This window comes from Benincasa hispida, chromosome 2 (genome assembly GCF_027475165.1).
Source record: "Benincasa hispida cultivar pf3 chromosome 2, pf3_genome.v1.1, whole genome shotgun sequence".
NCBI lineage: Eukaryota > Viridiplantae > Streptophyta > Magnoliopsida > Cucurbitales > Cucurbitaceae > Benincasa > Benincasa hispida.
Window position 1 is genome coordinate 53,540,152 of NC_143479.1, and position 7,040 is coordinate 53,547,191.

Sequence of the window (7,040 nt, forward strand, 5' to 3'; positions counted from 1 at the left end):
CTTCATGGCCTTAATAATGTCAAACCTGAGCTTCTTTCCATCCACACTCAGCATGATTTCCCCCTTGTACACATCAATATGAGCACGACCAGTGGATAAAAATGGTCGTCCCACTGTGGATTCCTCGGACACTCTTCCATTGGATGGGCTTCTCCGCAAGTGGCACAACTTGCGCTTGTTTGATCGATTGCGTTGACCTGCCCCCTATGCATTTCTGGGCTATTGATTGGGATTCCTTGTATTAGATTCATCATCGCATTCATTTGGTTTTGTACGGATGCGATAGCCTCATTACTTGCGTCACCTTCTTTAATTCTAAGTCGTTGATCGCTTTCCCTTCAGTCTTCGTGATTCTTCGAAATGTGATCAAGTATATTTTTAGCCTCGTCATATGTTTTGTCGAGCAGACCTCTAGCTGCTACCACGTTGGCAGCCGTCTACGATGCATGGTTTAAACCGTGATAAAAGATTTCCAGTTGGAGACAATCGGGTAAGCCATTGTGCGGACAATCTATCATCAGTCTTTTAAACCTCGCCCAGGCGTCACTGAGCGATTCGTCAGTATCCTGTTCAAAATTAATAATCAACTTCCTCATTCTTGCATTTTCTATCGGGGGGAAGTACTTCTTCATGAAATTTTCCACTACTTGCTTGGTCGTATAGAGAAAATGGGAACAACGTTAGTCGAACCTCCTCAGCTGAGATGTTTGGGAACACAAAAGTATTGCAAATTTCAATAAAACTCCAGAGATGGGCATGTGTATCCTCGCCACGCCTACCACCAAACTATCCAGCAGTCTGAATCATCTGCAGCATAACCGGTTTCATTTTGAATCTTGATCCGTCCAAGGCTGGCCTCATGATTCCTGGGGATAAATCATAGGGGTTGGGCGACGCATAGTCCCGAATGGGCCTATTGCGGTCATTGCCAGAAGAATGGGGTTTTCCATGATATTATTTGCATTTTCTACTCTGTCATCCTGTTGCTTCGCCATATTGGGATTTCTCTATTGTTGTTGTCGACGATTGTTTCTTCTTCTTCTTCGGAACGTTCTTTCAATCTCTGGGTCGTAATTGGGCTCCAGAACTTGTCCTTCGCTCATACGACACCTGCTTCTTCCCTCACCTAAGGAGAGCAGTGCACAGAGGTTGAAAGCTACAAAGAAAATCAAAAGTTACTGTTAGCACAATATGTACTGCCGTAGTCCCCGGCAACGACGCCAAAAACTTGATGTGTTGTGAATGTGATGAAATAATGGTATGAAATTGCAGTGGTGAACTATGCGTTGCACATGCAAGTTTTCCTAGTAAAATCCAAGTATAAACCTTACTAGGTTTCCTGGTAAGTCCAGGGTCGAACACAGGGACTACTGAGACAATTGCAACGGTAAGTTTTGATTCCTTTGCGGTGACAAAAATAATAAGTTGGTTAGTATGTTTGTTTAAAGTATAAATCTTATGCAGCGGAATGGAATAAAGAGTAATGACAGCGAAGATTACAATGAGTATGCAGGGAACGAGTTGATAAGGGTTTTAGCTAACACTTCCTAAGATTGTGTTCAAGTTATGCGATCATGCTACACACACACAACAGCATGTCATCTCTCAATGCAAATACCATAGTTCCTAATTTTAGGACGCATGCGATGTACAAGATAATGTCTTTAGGACTTATGTCTAAGCATCTATTCTTGTATATGTGATGATGAATGATACACACGTACACAAGGCGACCACATACTATCATATTTTATTTCTAGGTGCATGCGATGCATGTTAGCAAACAGAACTTATCTCTAAGTCTCTATCTCTTGCTTATGTGGTTCTAATCTGACTTTCTCAAGCCTAGATTCTAACCTGACCCTCTTAAGTCTAGGTTCTTTCTTTAGACTACTTTCTCAAGTATCTCTAAAGGGTGATGGAGGCATACATAAGACAAGATGATCGCATAAATTGAAGATCTTAGGTCATGCTAGCTAAGTGCTTCTCAACCCATTCGAAAATTTAGTGACTCATGCACAATGTGAAGAGATTGAACAGATGTAGAGATGCAAATTCCATTTTATAAATAAAATCAGAATACAAAACGACAATGGAAAGTGGGGATAGGACGCCTGGTAGCAATGTCTTGCTCCCCGAGGATTTTACATTGTGTTTTATTCTACTCTGCCCCAAAAGAATGTTCTTGCTTTCGCAAGTGTCGGCCCTCTCTCCATTCTCAGTGCTTCCCGACAGTCTCTCGAGCTAACCAGGAATGATCTTTCAGCATCTTCTCTCTTCGCTCGCCTTCGCCTTCTAAGTATAAGAATTACCAACTAACGGTTGTCTATGATCTATCTTCTATGTATATGTCAAACCAGAATCCTTTTAACAGTGGTGGCCTTCGGTATTTATAGAGCTTCAAGGTGAAGAGGTTTTTCTCTCAAATGATTGCAATGATGAGAGGTGATTGAATCTCTGTCTGATGCGTCGATTAATGGTCATCTAAAAGTTGAATGTACTTACTACAGTGTGTCGTTAATGGCTTGTCAAATAAATTTGGATTTGACCGTCATCAGCTTTCTGTCCCATCATGATTTATTAAGCTTTCACCTTGATACTCCGTCTTTATGCGGCCACCTTCTTGAGCAGACCTTCGCGAGCGCATATGATCACATAGCTTTGCGGTTGAAATCTTCTAATGTGCTCGGGTGCAGAATTCCTTGGATCACAATTTGCTTTGCACCAACACATTTTCCTGCACAAAATAAGTAAGTTAGCTACTTTAACGCGATGGGCGCATGCGATCGTAATGTTCTCAACTTAATGCTTTTGGACATGATTTTGCATAATTTTACTGTCGCATTCCTACATTGTTTTATATCTTTGCATTTTAATAACGTGCATTTCTGCCTGTTATCAACGCTTTTAGCAATCGAGGAAATGATGAACTGACCACTCAAATCAAGTCTGAGGTGTTAAAGAATGAAAATATGATAAGCCCACAAGAAAAGGTCCAAACCCTTATGTAAGCTACTGGCAAAGGCGGGATATGACTTTACAACTCGCACCGAGATTAAAAGCTTAAAAATATTCGATGAAAGGCTCGAACTTTTCCCTGCGCAAACAAAGCTTAAGAAATAAGGGTATTTTATACCTAGTTCGAGATCCAGACTTGGATATAAGTCCTCCGAGCCAATTCGCATAACTGAGAAAGGGAAAGCAAAAGTTGCAGGCACATGTAACATTACCTTAAAAAGAGCAACGATTCCAAAGAAGGTAAGGAAAGCAAAAGTTAGAGGGCTTCTGTCTTCAGTTGCATTATTCAATTAGTGGCACATTCTTCGATTTTCCAAAGGTTGAGTACGCCTGTAGTCGAAGATAAAAATCAGCATTCAATTTTTGGCTCCACCCGACTTTCAACCTTTCAAAGACTAAATACAAACTCGAATAAGATAAATAATGTATGTTCGACTCTAGCCACGTGGGCATCTGCCTTCGAGAGATTAAGTGTGACCATAACAAGAAGCCAAAAGCGATCTCCCACATCAATCTTAAGCAAAGCATACAAGGTGAAAAGTGACAAAAAAATTGCAATGTTATTTCATCAAGAATGAATAGGAAGTTTTTTGTTTCCATAAATATAAAGGCTCATTAAAAGTAAAGTGACATGATGTCATTATCACTCGACCTAAAGAGAATGACTTAGAAGATGAAGAAGATGCGATAAGTTATTGCCATGTCACAATAGAAGACTCATCATATTCGGACGTGCTTAAAGAAGACACAGAAGAAGCTCCTTTATCACTTGAGGATGGTAGTCAATTTGGGAATGCTAGAAAAGCCTCGTCTAACCTTTATAAGTGCACAATTTGTTAATGACAAAGAAAAGGAATATATGAGCTTACTCACAGCATATAAAGATGTCTTTGCTTGGTCACATAAGGAAATGTTCGAGCATAATCCAAAAGTTGTTATCCATCGTCTACCAATTAAATTAGGGTATCGGCCAATCAAGCAAGCTCAACGACACTTTCGACCAGAATTGATTCCTCAAATTGAGGAGGAGGTTAACAAGCTAATAGAGGTTAGATTTATACGCCAAGTCAAGTATCCAACATGGTTAGCCAACATTGTTCCCATAAGGAAAAAAATTGATCAACTATGTGTTTGCATGGATTTCCGTGACCTAAATAATGCGTGCTCAAAAAATGACTTTCCTTTGCCAATCATAGAAATTATGATAGCTGTCACCACAGGGCATGATGCTCTATCTTTCATGGACGGGTCATCAGGATATAACCATATTCAAATGGCTCTAGAAGATGAGGAGAAAATAATGTTTCGAACTCCAAAAGGTATATACTGTTATAAGGTGATGCCTTTTGGACTAAAGAATCCAAGTGCCACATACCAACATGCTATGGAAAGGATCTTTGATGATATGCTACATAAACATGTTGAATTTTATGTCGATAACCTTGTAGTGAGTCTAGGAAGTAACATGACCACCTAAAATACCTGAAACTTGTCTTTGATCGCTTAAGAAAACATCAATTAAGTATGAACCCTCTTAAATGTGCATTCAGCGTGACTTCAAGAAAGTTTCTGGGGTTTATTGTGAGGCACCATGGAATTGAAATTAATCAATCTAAAATTTATACTATTCAAAAGATGCCAAGTCCGAGAAACCTGCACAAGTTAAGAAGCCTTCAAGGCCACTTTGCAAACCCCTAACCCTTTGTTACTAGTTAATTACATTTAAGCTCCTCTAATTATTTGTTGATTATCCTCATTATGTGTATAAGTTCGTGTAAGTATGTGATTATAATACTTGTAGTAGTTGAAAATTATGAAAGTTAAGTGCACGTATGAGGTAGAGATTGGAAAAATTTCTATGTCTTGAGACGAGGTGTTCTCGGGTAGCAAAGAGCAGCTAACACTAAGTTAGGAATGCATGGGCGGTTGTGGGCTCAAGAACCTAAAGGTAGAAAATTGACCAAGTGTAATAGGAGGTATGCGTCAAGAGCTTTAGAGGTCAGTGAGGGCCTAGGACGGATAATATGCGGGCAATTGAGGTTACCTAAGTGAACGTATAGTAGTCGAGGAGTGCTAAGGCGTGCTAGAGGTAAGGGATGAGTTCATGAGCAGTAGGCCTAAGCACGAGTGTCCAAGGGTAAAACTAGCATATGTATTGAACAATGGTGCTTGAGCAAGGGGATGCGACGTTAGCCATGGTATGTGTTAACCAAGGCAGAAGGCTAGTAGGAATGCAAGCCTAGGCGTTGGTAAGAGACTTAAGCATTTAGTTTAAACACTTAATTAGTAGGCTACGTGGCATTCTTAGAGGCCCTAAAGGTGGGTTAAGTGTCCCAGCTATTCTTTTCTTTTCTTTTTTTTTTTTTTTTTAAAGAAGCTTAATAACCATGCAAACTTAGTATAAAAGGAAAGTTTGAATGGAGGTGCTTAGTTCTTGGCATTTTATGTGAACTAATGGAGGAGAGTTTCTGCCAACTTAAGCCGCCAACTTAAGCTTGAAATATGAAGGAGTTGAGACAAGGTTGCTAGAGAGAAATTTCCATGGATTTAAGCTATAAGTTGAAGAATTTCTTCAAGTATTCAAGAATTTAGGGCCACAAGGACGAGTTGTAAGAGTTGGTGAATTCCAAGCTCGGGAGAAAGGAACCAAAAGTTGGAATTCGAAGGTAAGGTAGTTGAGATGTTTAGGAGTAAGCTCTTAGAAGGAAATTTCATGAGATTGTATTTGGAATTTAAGTTAGTCAAGTTGGAAGTGAAAAATGAAATTTTGGTTGAATGAACATGAAGGAACTTTTATACAATAGTACCTATGAGCGGAAGCGGATCTTTCCAATTGACTGTGACAGAATTTTCACATATACATTTAAACATACAGATATGCATTCATAACGCTAAATTACTAGCATGATAGATAAATAACAAGAGATTGAGAGAACATACTAGTTGAAGACTTTCTTCACTTGAAAACTTGTTCTCTCTGCAAACGAACTCCTGTTCCAGCAAGTAGTCGTCTAACAACACCCTGGTCATCTACACAAACAGCTTTGAATGAACAATAGCAAACGGGGATGACACCACCACTCGGAGCCCTTAGTATTCTCAGAGTGAGAATCCAAAGGGTGGGCTTTGATGGAATTGGTAGAGGGGAGGAGGAAAGGCTATCATGTACTACGATCAAGCAAGTGGGAGAATAGAAAGACTATCGTATAGTCGGGTGCTTAATCGTTTAGTGCGGGGTACACGATCGTGTAGTAAAAGCTAAGTGATCATCTATACGGATCATTAGTTCAGCTCAAGTGCTAAGCGATCATCTATGAAAAGGTAAGTGATCAAAAATCACGTTTAGGAAGCGTGGGTGTGCGATCGTTTAGTAAGCGGGTGTTATCGTATAGGCTCTCAAATATTAAGCGATAGAAGGCTAACACACCGTGAGCGATTATCTCATAACTGAAAAATGAAAACCATTTGAAAACCATTTTCATTTTATTCTTCAGTTACATGAACTCTAAGAAGCAGAGACATAGATACAGATACATGATACAAATACGATACGATACGGTGATATGTTAATTTCTAAAAACTAAGATATGCATACGTTGAAGATACGTTATAATTAATTAATTAATTAATTAATTGCTATAATACTTATTTTAAGTCAGATTAAAGTAGATCCAAGAAGAGAGTGAAAACTTGAAAAAAAATCCAGTAATGTCGAGTGATTGTTGAGCGATTAGAGTAGACGGTAGGAAAGAAGTAGAAGATGAAGATTGAAGAATGAACTTGAGGATAAAGAGGGTGTGAAACATGATTTGAATAGTGAGAGAAAAGTGAAGAATGAAGATTTAATTACGCTTCGTGTTTTTTATATTTTTATCATTTTTAATTTATTTTTCTTAGATTGCCCAATTTAAGTGGACTTTTATGTTTGGAAGTGATTTTAAAATGGTTGAAATCACTTTTGTTATTTTGAAAATCACGGTGAAACATGTTTAATCCTTCAAAACTAATTTTGACTATATGAA

At 38.8% G+C, this 7,040-nt stretch overlaps 1 non-coding gene across 1 annotated transcript; it reads left to right on the forward strand.

The window, feature by feature from the left end:
- Positions 1–492: 492 nt before the first annotated feature.
- Positions 493–599, forward strand: LOC150037999 (small nucleolar RNA R71). Its single transcript, XR_016528037.1, has one exon. It is a non-coding gene; the product is annotated as a small nucleolar RNA R71 (small nucleolar RNA).
- Positions 600–7,040: the final 6,441 nt, after the last annotated feature.